This window comes from Larus michahellis, chromosome 2 (genome assembly GCF_964199755.1).
Source record: "Larus michahellis chromosome 2, bLarMic1.1, whole genome shotgun sequence".
Classification (NCBI taxonomy): Eukaryota; Metazoa; Chordata; class Aves; order Charadriiformes; family Laridae; genus Larus; species Larus michahellis.
The window spans coordinates 83,994,683-84,010,507 of record NC_133897.1 but is presented as its reverse complement, the minus strand read 5'-3'; the positions used below and the strand labels follow the sequence as shown (position 1 = coordinate 84,010,507).

Genomic DNA, 15,825 nt, shown 5'->3' with positions numbered 1-15,825 from the left:
ATATATATATATATTTATATTTTTATATATGTGTGTGTGTACATATATATATATACACACATTGTGATTTTGATAACACACTTCGAGGAGAATTCAACCATACTCCTACATTGTGTTCATTTCACATTTTTATTTCTTTGGTTTTTTTGTTGCATAGTTTTTCTGCAGCTCTCTGTATGCCATACAACAGCAAGACATAGAATTTAGACTTTTTTGTGTGCATATTTATAATGAAGAGAAAGTTTACAAGGAAGTTCTACCTCCTGAATAGATATTTCGTCAGGGTTTTTTTAACAGGTCTCTGGAATCAAATATTAATGGTATAATGGTAAATTAGGATCTCAAAATCCTAAACCAGTTAGCATTGATGACAATCTAGATAATTTTACATACCATGTCTTCACCACAAAATAGAAAATATACCTGGAGCACACATAGAAATTACCACCCTTGTGCTTGCAACATGAGCTTCACACCAAGGAGAATTAATAGCATATTTCAACACGATTCCCACAGCCATCAGAGCTGTGTGAATCATTAATTCATGCTTTATGTACTGCTATATCAAATACCACTAAGTGAAAAATTGTGTCAGAACACGTGAGATTCAAAATATGTTGTCCTTGCCAAAGAGGACAAAGTAGGCATGGTAATACAGAGATTCTCTTAAAAGTGATTGATTCATCTCTGTATGGAAATGTAGTTTGCTCCCAATGCATAGGTATTAGGAGGCATCCTTTCACTGCTGCACAGGAATTGCTATGATTTTTTACACTGGAGCAAGACAGAAAATTCAGTAGCACGTGGAGCATTACTTCAAACAACATGAGCTACAATACAAAACAGGTAGAAAATACTCTCTGGCTCAACTTGTCATCTGTATGTTCCCTCTTGCCCAGTTTTGCTGCTTTGTGTCTAGCTCTGCTTTTTCTTTGTTGCAGCATTTGGTTTGGGTTTTTTTTTGTTTTGTTTTCTGTTTTTTTTTGTTATAAATGATGTGTGTTTTTATAGCTACAGGTTAACTAAAACAATCTTTAAAAAATATAAAATTGATGGTGGAAAAGTATTTAACAGCTGTTAGAATACCTTACTAGCTAATAACTGTGAGATAGATATGACTTTGCAAAATTCAGACTACTTTTAAGCTGTTGTAATTATTTAGCAAGCAAAATACAAGGGGTGGATGGAGTTGAGTGCTGATGCTTTCAGCTCTACTGATATTCCTTAGAATGACTTTATATGTGCCAGGTCCAACCCCCCCAATATCTTTGTAACTCACTCAGATGGCTAGTATTTAATCCCTTTAGAACAAACATAACCTGTGACATGTGGTATACAGGAATAAACAAGATGCTTGGCAAATGCATAAAATCCTTTTATCCTTCATTGACTGTTGTGCTTTGAGGGACTTACTTATGTAGGCTTAACTTATGTTGGGCTTACTTATATGCTGGTCAATTTGTAATGGCCCCTGGTATCTGGATACCTGAAAAGGATTATTAGCATGTCATAAATAATCTGATTCTACTAAAAAAGCTGCCATAATACATGTCTGCAAGACAACTGAGATACAGACCCAATGATAATATCATAACCAAAAAGGTAATCCTAAGAAAGAAGTATGAAGTGATTACTATGCATTTATCTCAAGAAAACTGATCAACAAAAATCCTATTAAAGAACCATCTCTACTACTACCTAAAATTTTTTTATAGACCCTAATGAAGACATTTTGGTTTTGTGAGTGATGCAAATTATGTTTGTTAGAAGTTTGTTGGGTTGGTTTTTTTTAAATCCAGTCCTTCCACAAAGTGTAGCTCTGCTTGTGGGAAAATTCCTTTTGACTGGCTGTGTGCGTCACTTCTCCACCTTTTGTGTTGGATCAGTCAGGGACCTGGCAATAAGCAGGCAGAGGTCTATTCTTTCATCAGTCTGACCCTGGGGAGAAAGGAGGGAAAGATAAAAAGGACCAAGTGCTTCTCTGCTCCTTGTACAAAGACACTGTTTCTTCCTCAGAAAAGGTTTTTCTCTGCTTACCCACTGCACCATATCCATTTTATCTTGTAGAGATGTTTAGTTAAGTCTGAACTGTCATCACGGAAGAGCTGTATGTACACATCTGCCAGTGTAAAATGTAGTTTGAAATTCAGTTTCATTGAAATTGCAGTGTCAGTACTGGGGTGAGTTTGGATCGTAAGCTTGATTCTTTTAGTTGTAAAATTAAACATCAGAAATGAATCCAAGTTTTACATATTTGGCTTGTTTATATATGTTAAAAATAGTTTAAACTCATTTATGAGCTTTCGCTTTCCTGAGGTTGTAGGTTTTAGTCATTATAACTTGTCATTGCCACTTATTCACTGCAGTTAAAAAATACACATATAGAAGGGCAGATTCTTTAAGCAGAGGAGTTATGCCATTCTGCCTCTGTTTTATAGCAAGCAGTGTTGTATCACATCATGTGTCCACGTAAACCAAGCCATGGAGAATTTATTTTAGGTATATGACTGAATTGTGAACATCATATAAAGTTGACAATATTAGTCATTCATGGAGATACTTGCTGCAGTGCAGGGCACCTTGCTCCATGACTCTTGTAGAAGCTCAACAAAAACCAGGGCTCCATGCCCTCATATGGAAGGGAGAGTTAAACTCGTTGCTTAAGAGCTATTATTCCCATCTCCCCTACTTACAGAAATTCCCCAATTCTGAAGACCTTCTTACCTTCTCCCCATACCTTTTGAATGCTGATGAATTCTTTTGCAGCTCTCTTTGGTGGCAGTTGTTGAGTAAGGGAAGAGCTGTAATTAACTCTTCAGTTGAGACCACAAAACATAGCCACAGTGGCATAAAATAGAAAATTAAAATGCATACAGCATGTGTGCTTTTGTACTGTTTTATTTTTGAAGTTCTAATTGTATGCTGCCAAGTCATAGACATCTTTACAACATGTCTAAGCTCAATATGTCATTAGATTCTATTCCTTTCCATAATTTAGGTTCTTGGTCATAAAACTGAAAATAAAAGAGTTGAGTAAGAAGTTGCACACAGGGATTTCAAAATATGGTAACCTGCCTTTTCAGACTTTCAGTGAAATATTGAATTAAATAATAATTTCCATTTGCATATATTCAGGCTGAAATATTTCTCATGTTTCTTATGGGTGAAGCTCCCTACTGTTCATATTATCTATGCAAGAGCTTTGCATGCTAGTTACCAGTTAATAGAGAAATTATGTAAGTGGATCATAAGCATTTACAATGGCATTTTGGAAATCCACAGGCTTTCTGTTGCTGGACTGCATTCTGTGATGTCTTCTTGTCTATAGTTCTAGCTATCTTGCTGGAAGCCAGAGAATTCAGCTCCACAGTTGCTTCACACGACAAAGACTCACCTTGAAAGACTTTTTCTCTCTGGCAGATAAAACTGAATTTGGAAACAATTCACTGTAATCTTACAAACAAACCATTACTCTCATTTTTCTTCAGTGTTAGTAGCCAGTGAAAGTTGTGGATCTTTACTTCTATGCAGTAATTTCTTTTATTGGTTGTTTTTATTGGCTAGTTTTTGTACTACATTTTGTAAGACTTGCATTGAGTAAGAAGAAAGTGAGCTACTATGTTCTGTCAGGTTACCATTGTGTAGTGTTGAGTGAAAAAAAATGTGGAATATAATGCATGTGTTGATAACTAAATAAAGACTTTGACACTTGGAAATTGTTTGTCACAGTGGTTCTGTTTAAAAATAAAGATATTGCATAATATAGCTTTACATATAAATGTATCTTAGAAGTCTGACTCAGAGTGAAGTCATTTTAACAAAAATGCTTTTAATAAGGTTACTGGATTCCATAATTATTTTCCTGTAGTGACTTTCAGTGTTAAAGTGAAAATATGTTTTTTATTCTTCTCCTCCTCCTCGTCTTCCTCCCCCATCCTCCAACTGCTAGCTTTTCAAATTCAGCCTACTATCTAAACGCTAAGGCACATTCATTTTGTTCATTACATCTCAACCTGTTGGAAGGACGAATTTGATCAGAAGTTAGTGAGCAATCTTTCCAGCGGTGAAACAACATCTTGCTCCCTCTTTTATAGTTCTTTGGACTGGTGGTCATAGGCATAAACTCGCAGAATGTGGGTTGGTTGTTTTTCTTTCTGTAAACTAAGCAGCTGCAACAGTCTCAGCTTCATCCTGTTTCAGCTGAACTCCAGCTGCCTTCTGTACAAACCAGATGGGTAATGTAGATACACACACCCGGATTGCATCTATGAACAACTTCAGGGTGGGGGAGTATAATATGAAATGTGGCAATAGTGGCGGGAGGTGTTATGCACACTGGATGAGGGAAGGACACAGTGGAACTTCCTTTCTGCAGTCTGTTTTCAGACATGTGCTTTTCCCAAGAAATCGCTTTGCCTGCCCTGTAATATCCTCTGGATATGCCCCTTTGCGCTGCCAGAATGCTTCAGACCCCAGTCCATGCAAGCTAGTGTCAGCTGTGTTTTCAGAGCTCTTGGGTGTTTTTGAGATATATGAAGGGTTCCTTCAACCCTCAAGCACACCTGCTAGCTCTGACTGTAATTGAGATGGAAACTGCCACATTTAGAATTTCTTTCTAAATCACAGCCTAAGGAGTTATTTTTGTACCTCAAAAAAATATGTATCAAGTAACTTTTTCCCCAATAAAAACTGTGTAATGTCAGTTAAAATGGTGTTTTGTTTGAAAATACGGAAATATATTGATATATTGAAACTGATCATTGCTTTTAGCACATAAAATAAATTTTGCTTATATATTGCAAATATGTCCTATCAACTTGTGATCCACACTCTAGGGGAGAGAATTTGCGCAGTGCTCTATAAACTGATAGATTAGGTTGTGTATAAATGGTTCATAGACCTCCTGTACTGAGGCAGGGATGTGTCTCCTAAACCACTAAGCCTGTTTCGATCCTTCTGATGTTTACTGTATTCTTACTTTTTTAAGAGTGGGTCTAAACTGTGAGAGGTGCTGGGCTATATTTATTTATCCTGCTATATCATCAGAGCATCCCCATCAAAGTAATAATTTTTTTTCTTCAGCAGTTTCTCAGCAATTTTGAGAGATTGTTTTTATTTTTGAGAGTTTGTAAGATTAATTTTATTGGTAGAAAACCTGGCAAACATAATGGTTTCAAGATTTCAGTGAGCTTATTGCTAAGATTGCTGACATTCTCAGTACATAAAACTTGGATGTTACATCAAAATAAAAATAATTTCCATTAGTCTGAGGATATATTGCTGACATTAAAATTGAGGGACCCAGTTCTGCCCAAAGCCATGGCCTCTCTTTATCGGCTTGCTATGGTAGTGATGAGCTATGTGGGAAGAGGTGCTTTCAAAGAGGATGCTCATAGCTTGTCACTCTTATTTTGGCCTTATTCAGAACCTTAATTTATATTTTTTTTCTATTTTAATCTGGAAAAGTAATTGTGCCTCATCAATTTCAGTCAAGTTTCAGTGTGTAATTTTCATTGTGTTTAGTGTTGACCTTACTTTTTTAAAAAAAAAAAAATCACTCTGGGCAGTTCTAAGGGAATAAAACTGTGCTCAATTTCCTGTTAATAGTTTATCACATAGCCTGCTGCTGCTTTTTATTCTATTTTTTTTAAAGTGAAATATATGATTGTAATACAGTATCAGAATGAAACCCTTAAGAAAAGATCTGATTAGAGCTTCCTTTCCATGAAAGACTAAATGCGTAGTCTGTATTGATTCTGGTTCAGAATAGCTGTAGAAATGCACAGATAAGAGTCCCCACTTAAGTTTATCGAACAGGAAATAATTTTACAGTAAAATTTCTAAAGAAAGAAAATCCAGGGAACTTAAGTCATTTAAGCCTTGATGCATCTGTATTCCCCTATTGCATAATAGGAGGGGGTTACTGGCTTACCACAGCTGCATCTTTTCTTACCGACACGTTGCACAGGATGATAACAAGCCAGACTATTTTTATCTTGGTATGGATTTCTAGCCTTATTGGAGTGTGAATATTATGCTCACAAGGACTAAGATAATTTATTTGCTCACATAAGAGATCATACGTGCAGCAGACTGTAGGGTTTTTGGAAAGTAAATGGGCTTCATTGTTGGTCTGCAGGACTTCTGGCAACTAGGGTCACCACATTAAGAATTACTAAATAAAGACAGTCACCATTGTCAAATTATTATTCTACATGCAGAGATAAAATCACAAGCATTTCTATAACTTAGATGGTAAATGGCAGGTCCACAGTAAAATGAAGCTAAGCTGTGGAAACCAGTATTGATCTTCAGTCACTAAGTATACTTAGACTTTTATTGTCTGCTGAGATTGAGGCTATAGACAGATCGTAATGTCTTCTCATTTCTATCTGCAGTTGCTCATTGCTTCTCATAAGCTGAAGACTGTTTCGACGTCTTTTTCAGGGTAAGTTGCATGAATTCTCCCTACTCTGTTCCAGACAAAATCAACCAAATTGACTCAAGCCACCTGCATAAACTAAAACTTTGCTATTTTGGGGTTTAGTTTCTCAGTATGCTTGCATTACCTGTCTTAAATGAACAACTGAGGATGGGTAGGAGAGTGAGGACTTCCGACGGAGGGGTGGTAACAGACAGGTGATGAGGGGGAAGGCAAAACTAGTTAATCTAAAAAGCTGTTTTGCAAGTAGAATGTGGATCCAGGGCTTGAGTATAGGTGTGCTCTTATGGTATCCCTATATATGTGTGGTGTATTTGTGTTAAAGAAGAAATAATTGTTGGAAAATAGACTAGAATCACGAAGCTCACTTAACCTACTGCTCATTAATAAGAATGTCTTATTTTTGCACATTAAAAAGTAAAGCAGTTTTAACTGACAAATTAACTGTTGGAAAATTGGGTTATAGAACCAGGGGTTTTGTATGTGTTTAAAAAAACAGCTCTGTTTTCATACCAGTAAATGCACAATATATAACAAATACATAAAACAGATACGTACCAAGTATGTATTAAACTATATGACTTTTGTCTGCTTCTGGACAATCCGTTGCTCAGATTTCCTGATTTTGGTTGTAATGGAAGTAACAGAAATGCTATTCTGTAATGTGTGCTTAAGCAGGTTTACCTACCTAGGTTTTTATTTAAAAAAAAAATATTTCTTTCTTTACTACTTTGTCAGAACCTTAATTTCAGTTTGTCTTTGCTTTGTTTTATTATGTATTATAATTTATTATTGAACTAAAGGAACTCTAGAGTCAGGAAACCAAGATACTAAAGGTTTAAAAAGCACAAGCACATGAAGAGAACACAACAGAAATGACTTTGCAGAGTATAGAGAATAATACCTTCTCTAAGCTGAAAGCTGATTTTTTTTTTTTTTTGATCAGTCTGGGATTATTTATTTTTTTTTGGCTATTGGCTGACCTCTTCAGTCTGATATTTCAACACAAGTTGACTACAGGGATTTTCTTACTGTTAGCTCACGAAAACCTTTCTGTTCCCTAACGATATATGATATGTCTTCTTATTGGGCTGTTCCAGTTTTACTGATGCTGTCACCCTGTATGGCTTGTAGTCTACAGCGGATTGATTGTATGATCCTCTTACACGCCTTAACAGGTATTATCTTCAAAAATGCTTATTGCTGACATGTTGCCACACCCTCTGAATAAGAGGGGTTTTTAAAAGCTTGCTCTAAAAAATTTTGTAGTGCTAATGAAACTTTATAGCTGTAGCTGGCACTTAAATAAACGGTAAGAAGGTTCCACATTAAACAGCAGTCTGAGCTACACAAAACTGTGACTAGTTTCAGATATGACAGTGTTATTCCCTTTTTGGCATCAATAGTTATGAAAGTACAATTACAGTTACTGTTGATACACCTGAGCATCTAAAAAACACTGCTAAAGATGGAGATATGAACTTTTTTTACGAAAACAATGCAGTCACTGCAGTGGAATACGTGTGTACGTGTATACATGAATAAAGTTACTTACCTGGGGAAGGAAGACATAGTTACAGTGGTCTTCAACCTCACTACAATCAGTATGTATTTTTATTAAAAAAATATATTTGTGTGCCCATCTCATATTGGGACATGTGGTTTTCAATAGCTTTAATTATAACACATGGTAATAATACTTGCCCTTAAGTTTGACCTGAGACCAAAAGCAAAGAGACTTCTCCCTTCTCATTTGGGGAAAGAATGGACTTAAATAATGTCTTGGTACTGTGAAACCAGACAGACCGAATGATCTAAAGAGTTCTACAACACAATATTAACTGGAATAACCAGGGTACTCATTACCTTTCTTCACTGATATTCTGTTGGAGTAAAACACAATTTTTCTAAAAATATTGAGCAAAAAATTATTTTGTGTAAATGGTTCTTGCCATTTAGAATCCTTCGTTGGGCTTTTTTGTTCTGTGTGGTCTTCAAAAGAAACAGTGCCACTAACATTTAGCAGTGTGAAGTTGATTGCATGTACCTCAGGGGAATCATGTCCTAATTTAATAGGACAACATGGTATAAATTATAGGTTGTTTATCAGGGTGAAATGAAACTGTAAGGAGAGGATGCTCTGTTCCAAACCTTTTGCCTTCTGTGAAATTGTAGTATTACATCTTCAAATGAGAAACAGAACAAAATAACTTCCTACAGCTTTTGTGTGCTGTTACACATTCAGAGAAATTTCTCATTTGAATGTCCTTATCCTGTGTCGTTCACTACAAAATAAGAAATATCAGTGAGAATGCAAGGGAAAAGTAATATCAGACCAAAAGTCTCAGCCTTTGAAAATTTTAAAGTATTTTGTTGTTCAAATGATGTTTGTCTCTTCTGCCATGTCAGTGTGAAACAAATTTCTAAAGCATTACCAAACTTGTTTTAAGTTTAAAGGTTAACTGAATTTTGAAATGTAATTCTGTAAAATAGCTTGAGCCGTAAGTAGCTCAGATCAAGCTGTTCATTATAAACATGTCTATAATTTATAACCACTTGATTCACTGGTTTTCAGTATAAACCTGTCCAAGAACAGTTTAAGATATTCTTATTTTTAGTTTTGTTAAGAAACAATTCTATTATAGTTTAACAAACTTGGCTAAAAAAAAAAAAAATAAAAATCTTCTCTTTGTGCTATTTGTGGAATGATCACAGAAGTATTTCTTCCATGGCACTTTTGTTGTTCCTAGACTGAGTACTTAAAATTTTAAAATACAGATTGCCTAAAGAAATTGTTAAATCCATAAAGGACATTGCACAAGGGCCCTGACATCTTCATCCTGAAGTCAAGGAAATATCACTATTTCACTTCAGCAGAGCAGCATGCTTAAAATTCTGTCATGAGTAAGATTATCATCTTTGGTTGGAATAAACCGGTAATTCCAGTATTCCATAGTTGATTTGAAGGAGAGAATGAGATAAGTATGGACATTGTCTTGTGCATGCGTAAGTTTTTCCTAGCCAGGAGGAGCATTGTTTCTTACTTGATGTTTAAAAAACCTGTGGACTTCTGGATGAACAAAGGGGAGAGGAATATAACCCATTTTTAGCAGCTGCCTAGCTTAGCATGATATCCAGTTTTCTCCAATTGCTTTCATACTGAGTAATTAAACATACATTAGTATGCAGGTTGTCTGATCTGTAAAGATTGGCACTGGGTTGCCTTATCTTCTTTATGCATGAGAACTGAGTTGTGTACTTCTCTCTTCCATAAACCACTGGATTGATACCACAACTCTGCTGACTCACAAAGCCATATTACATGCCAACACGTGCTTTGGGAAGTGATCAAAAAACTCCAAGAAATTTCAAGAAAGTGAATTTTTAACTTTGACTATTAAAGAGCAAGATCAAGATAGATGGAAAAGAAGATGTGAATAACAGTGAAAAGTGAATGTTAGCTTGAGAAATAATTTTGATCCAACTTTTGACAGTGTTTGGAAGTTTGTGAGTTCCCCTGCCTCTCTCGCTCTGCCCCCTCCAATTTGACACTTGCCCGCTCTTAATTCTAATAGTTTCCCATTTGGAGCTGGTAAAAGAAAATAGGCATGCTCTAAATTTGCAGCTAAATAAAGCACACAGTGTCACAGTTTCTGTTCAGCTCACTGCATTTGGCAAATAGGCTTGGGGAGACTGACTGTACCTGTTGCATTGCCCTGGGGACATGGGAATTGAGAGCACTGAGCAGGAGAATGGGATGGTGGTTCAAGTAAAACTTTTCTCTGCCTTACGGCAACACCTGCACCCTAGTAATTCTGTCTGGCATAATGACAGACTAACAAGGCTAGTGAAAGCGATAGTTGCACACTGTCCCTGACCTGAAGTACCCCTTTGGCAAAGTTGTGAGAGAACTGGTTTGACCCAGTGACTGCAGTGGCAGTCATTAGCTGTTCCCAGTTGTTTACGAGAAGTGAGAAATTTCCATAATGTTGCGGCTGTAAAGGGCTACTTTTGAATTTTATCCATTATGTGAAGGAAAATTCCTCTATATCAGGTTAATTGAGACTTCATTAATGGCTTCCTAGAAAGAATAATAGGCTCTTCACTGACTGTTAGTGGAGTCTAACTCATATTTGCAGTTCAGCAAAGTCAAACTTTGCTGCAGCAGGAAGTAGATATAGTTTTATTTGAGAGCCCCCAGTACTGACGTGCCATTTGCTTTCTGTTCCCTTTGTGTCAAAAGCTTCTAAATCCTCCCATGACAAAGTTTTGCCTTTAGAATGTCTGCATATTTTGGGCACAGGTGGTGCAAACAGTTTTATACATCAGTATCATATTGCATTTGTTACCTCTTGATGTCAGCATAGCTGATAAGCATACCACAGAATTCTGAAGCATGTTTTAGGGCATTTACACTAATAACCGATAGGCAGCTCCTGGTCTGTAAATTTCCTGAAAGATCCTTATCAATTCTGTGACATGCTTGGGTATGCATTTTCCTTATCCTTATATAAGTAGAGATTTGAAGGAGAAAGGTGTAGAAATCAATTTTAAAAAAAAAATAATAAATCATGAAAAGTACTTGTTCCTAAACCACTGCTCACAGAACGAAGCCCTACGCGGTCCATTCATAAAATTGCCTTCTCTTTTATATGCATACATAGGCAATTGAACAGCTCAAACTTTCTCCTTTTTTTGGAAGTAAGAATAAATCTCGAGGAGAAGTAAGAATAAATCTCGCCGAGGAGACCAGCTCCAGTGCAGGTAAGTCCACACTGGGGAAGGGAATCGCGGCAAAAGTTTTCGAGGCTTTTCAAAACCAGGAAAAGCGGCCAGCCCGGGCCAGTACCCAGCACCTCCGGGGGGCGGAGGCAGCTGGGGAGCCGAGGGCAGAGCCATCACCCCCGGTGGCAGCTGTGAACGAGGAGGGGGTGGGACCACTCTCCCCTGTCATAAAAGAAGCCCTTCGGGAGCACAGTGACCTGGTCGCTGGGCACTGAGCAAACAAGCGGTGAGTGGGTGTTGCCTGGGCATCACCCGCAGAACCACCCGGGAGCACCAGGACAAGGGTGTACTTCCTGGGATGGAGAAGAGGGTGGCCAAACAGCGTGTGACACACCGGTCCAGTCACAGCAGTTCGCGCGGGAGAGCGCTGAAAGACCGCCAACCCGGCCGGGTAGCGATGGTAACTACTCGCAGGAAAACCGTGGCTTCCATGAGCTCCACAACCGCCAGGTCTGATGCAGCCTCTCAGACGAAGCTCCCGTGGGAACATGCTGCCACACAGACATCAGGCTGCAGGGTGTGCCCGGCTCTCACGCCGGTGTCGGATGGCAGTGATGGGCACGCCTGTGGGAGATGTGCCCAGGTAGAGGAGCTCCTCCGATTAGTGGTGGAGCTCAGGGAGGAGGTAAGCAGGTTGAGGAGCATCAGGGAATGCGAGAGAGAGAGAGATACTTGGAGTAGAATCCCGCATCCCACGACAGAAGCCCAGCAGGCAGACAGAACCCCTGCAACAGAGAACTCCCTATCCTCTCACCTCAGCTGAAGGTGGTGACCTGGAGGACAGGGGGCAATGGCAGGAAGTTCCTGCCCGGCACAACAGGCGCCGCACTTGGGACTGCCCGGCAACTACCCCATCTTCCCGGGTGCCATTGTGTAACAGGCACCGTGCTCTGCAGAGGAACCCGAATGATGACGAGCATGACAGTTCTCCTACCTTGGAGGTGTCAGCGAGGTCTAGTCAGACCTCCCCCTGCATCAAAACCTCTGCGGTAGAGAAGAAAAGGCGGGTCCCTGTCATAGGTGACCCCCTACTGAAGGGAGCGTAAGGCCCAATGTGCAGGCTGGACCCGGTACATAGGGAGGTCTGCTGCCTCCCTGGGGCCCGGGTCAAGGACATGAAGAGGATGTTTCCTTCCCTGGTACGGCCCTCAGGCTGTTACCCGCTTTTGATCTTTCAGGTAGGCAGCGACGAGGTAGCAAAAAGAAGTCCAAGGGCAATGAAGAAAGATTTCAAGACCCTGGGTCAAGGGATTGGGAGCGCAAGTTGTGTTCTCGTCTATCCCCCCAGTTGCGGGGAATGATGAGGGGGTAAATAGGAGGAGCCAGCAGATCCATGCCTGGCTTCGAGCCCGGTGCTGCCGGCAGGACTTTGGGTTCTTTGACCATGGCCTGATCTACAGAACGCCTGGCCTGCTGGTAACAGGCGGGAATACCTTGTCTTGCAGGGGGAAAAGGGTTCTAGGACAAGAGTTATCAGGGCTCATTGACAGGGCTTTAAACTAGACTTGAAGGGGGGTGGGGATGGTACTGGGCTTGCTGGTGAGGTGCCAGGGCGCAGTTGCTCAGCACTCGTGGGCCAGTGTGCCAGTATTTCTGAGAGCCAGAAGGCCTACCACGTCTCAAGGGTCAAAACTACACACACGACTCCCTCTCTGAAATGCTTATACACCAATGCACGCAGCATGGGGAATAAGCAGGAAGAGCTGGAGATCTGTGTGCGGTCACAGGGCCACGATCTCATTGCAGTTACTGAGACGTGGTGGGACAGCTCACGTGACTGGAATGCTGTCACGGATGGCTGTGTCCTTTTCAGGAAAGACAGACCAGCGAGGCGTGGTGGTGGAGGTGCACTCTATGTGAGAGAGCAACTGGAATGCATCAAGCTCCCACTTGGGGTGGATGAAGAGAGGGTTGAGAGCTTATGGGTAAGGATTAAAGGGCAGGTAAATATGAGGGACACTGTTGTGGGTGTTTATTACAGGCCACCTGATCAGGATGGGGAAGCTGATGAGGCTTTCCACAGACAGCTGAAGGTAGCCTCACAATTGCAGGCCTTGGTTCTCATGGGGGACTTCAGTCACCCTGGTATCTGCTGGGAAGACCACACAGCCAGGCATGCACAGTCCAGGAGGCTCCTCCAGTGCGCTGATGATAACTTTTTGACACAGGTGGTGCAGGAGCCAACAAGGAGAGGAGCACTCCTGGACCTGGTACTGACAAACACAAAGGGACTAGTGGACATTAAGGTAGGGGGCTGTGGAATAAATACTAAATTGGCTAAAAATACAAAGTAACGCATTGTTCACACATTAAGGAAAAGTATAAAATCAAGAGGCTTCTGAGGTAGAAAATAGACGCAGCTGGCATGAAGAATACATCTGTGGTTCCCTGATAAGCTACATGAGGTACGGGACAGGATGCAATTATTCCGCGGCTTTACCTTATGATGTATAGCGAATACGGGAATGGGATGATACCATGAAACAGATAAACTGCCAATTAGCTGCCTGCTTGATACTCGGAGCCAACATTTTGTCAAATTTTGATGAAATGCTGTCCTTTGTGTGAACTTTTCTCATTATAATGTCATTATAATACCAAAACACACCTCCATCCCGAAGGCTACCCGCCTCCAAGGTGCGACCACTCCTTCTTGAGTCTGCGCCCTGAATTTTTCGTAATCTATACCTTTAATTGTGAAGCGAGAAAAATTAACACCAATCATGATAAAAGTACGTATGACTAAAGTCACTCAAACTCCACCTTGAAGATAACAAATAGTATAAAAATAGCCCGAGAGAGGGGGGGATACCCAGGGAAGTCACCATCGCAAAGAATTACATCACTGACTTCTGGGATCAGTCGACGGGCTGAGCTTTTCTTCCCCCCCATAGGGACGCCTTTGGGTAAGACTTCGATTATACCGAATGCTTTCTTGGGAAACTTAGAAATTTCTCTGGAGACTCTCTTTTCTACATTTATGGCCAGGCTGTATCTTTATAACTTTGTCGCGCGTTTTGTATATGTAACAATACTTTCATTTGCACGTGCTTTGCAGACGGTGTATTTATCACTGGCAATCCTAAGAACCTATATATCTGTTGTTTAAATAAACTGCACTTTTTTAAGTAGCTAGTCGTTTTGGTTTCTCACTGAAGGCGACCAGACTCGAGAGTGGCCGTGCTAGTTCATGAGCACGACTAGACTGAAGGTGCAGTCCACTATTAGTGTACCCAAATCGTAATAGTTCAATACATATTAAACGCGATTGGACTGATAGTGCTGAATTGGGCATCACTCAGAATTTAAACCTAGCCGCACCTAGCCTCCCACCTCGGTGAGGAGTGTTAGAACGCAAGGGGGTTTATTTTCTGCCAAACGCCCCTTTTCATGCAACAGGGGCACCCTAGGTTGTAGTGATCATGAAATGATAAGAGTTCAGGATCATGGGTACTACGCACAAAACAACAAGTAAAATTACAACCTTGGATTTCAGGAGGACTAACTTTGACGTCTCCAAGAAACTGCTTGGAGGGATCCCGTGTGCTAGGGCTCTGGAAGGCAAAGGGGCTCAAGAGAGCTGGTTGGTATTCAAAGACCACTTCCTCCAAGCCCAGGATCGGTGCATCCCTAAGAGCAAGAAATCGGCCAAGGGGCCCAGGAGACCTGCATGGTTGAGCAGGGAGCTTCTGAAAAAGCTCAAGAGGAAGAAGGAAGTTTACAGTAAGTGGAAGAAGGGACTGACCCCTTGGGAGGATTACAAGAATGCTGCCAGAGTGTGCAGGGATGAAATGAGGAAAGACAAGGCAACCTTGGAATTAAACCTGGCAAGGGATGTCAAGCGCAACAGGAAGGGCTTCTACAAGTATATTGGAAGCAAAAGGAAGACCAGAGAAGTTGTGGGCCCATTGTTGAATGAGACAGGAGCCATGGTGACAGAGGATGCGGAGAAGGCGGAGTTACTGAATGCCTTCTTTGCTTCGGTCTTTACTGCTTGACCCAGCCCTCAGGAGTCCCAGGCTTCGGAGAAAGTAACAGGGAAAGAGGAGGACTTCCCCTGGGTTGAGGAAGACTGAGTGAGGGATCAGTTAGGTCAATTAGATATTCATAAGTCCATGGGGCCCAATGGGATGCACCCAAGAGTGCTGAGGGAGCTGGCGGAAGTCATTGCTGGGCCGCTCTCTGTCATCTTTGAAAGGTCCTGGAGAACAGGTGAGGTGCCTGAGGACTGGAGGAAAGCCAATGTCACTCCAGTCTTCAAAAAAAGGCAAGAAGGAGGAGCAGGGGAACTACAGGCCGGTCAGCCTCACCTCCATCCCTGGAAAGATGATGGAACAGCTCGTTCTGGGCGTCATCTCAAGGCATGTGGAGGAAAAGAAAGCTATCAGAAGTACTCAACATGGGTTCACCAAGGGGAAATCTGATAGCCTTCTATGATGGCATGACTGGATGGATAGATGAGGGGAGGGTGGTAGGTGTGGTCTACCTTGACTTAAGCAAGGCATTCAACACGGTCTCCCACAGCATCCTCATAGGGAAGCTTAGGAAGAGTGGGTTAGATGAATGGACAGGAAGGTGGATAGATAACTGGTTGAAAG

The 15,825-nt window shown here is 40.7% G+C and overlaps 1 long non-coding RNA gene across 14 annotated transcripts in view; it reads left to right on the top strand.

Moving 5' to 3' along the window:
• The first annotated feature begins 616 nt into the window (after positions 1-616).
• LOC141739259 (uncharacterized) overlaps positions 617-15,825 on the top strand; it is a 55,656-nt gene continuing 40,447 nt past the window's right edge. For 6 of the 14 annotated variants that reach the window (XR_012585642.1, XR_012585646.1, XR_012585641.1 and 3 more), the window contains exons 1-6: positions 617-846; positions 6,399-6,448; positions 7,543-7,620; positions 11,107-11,206; positions 13,396-13,473; positions 14,724-14,950. This is a non-coding gene — a long non-coding RNA (uncharacterized LOC141739259). Of the gene's footprint in view, positions 847-6,398; positions 6,449-7,542; positions 7,621-11,106; positions 11,207-13,040; positions 13,153-13,395; positions 13,474-14,723; positions 14,951-15,825 lie in introns of all 14 variants that reach the window. The other 8 variants (XR_012585648.1, XR_012585643.1, XR_012585645.1 and 5 more) reach the window with 4 other exon arrangements.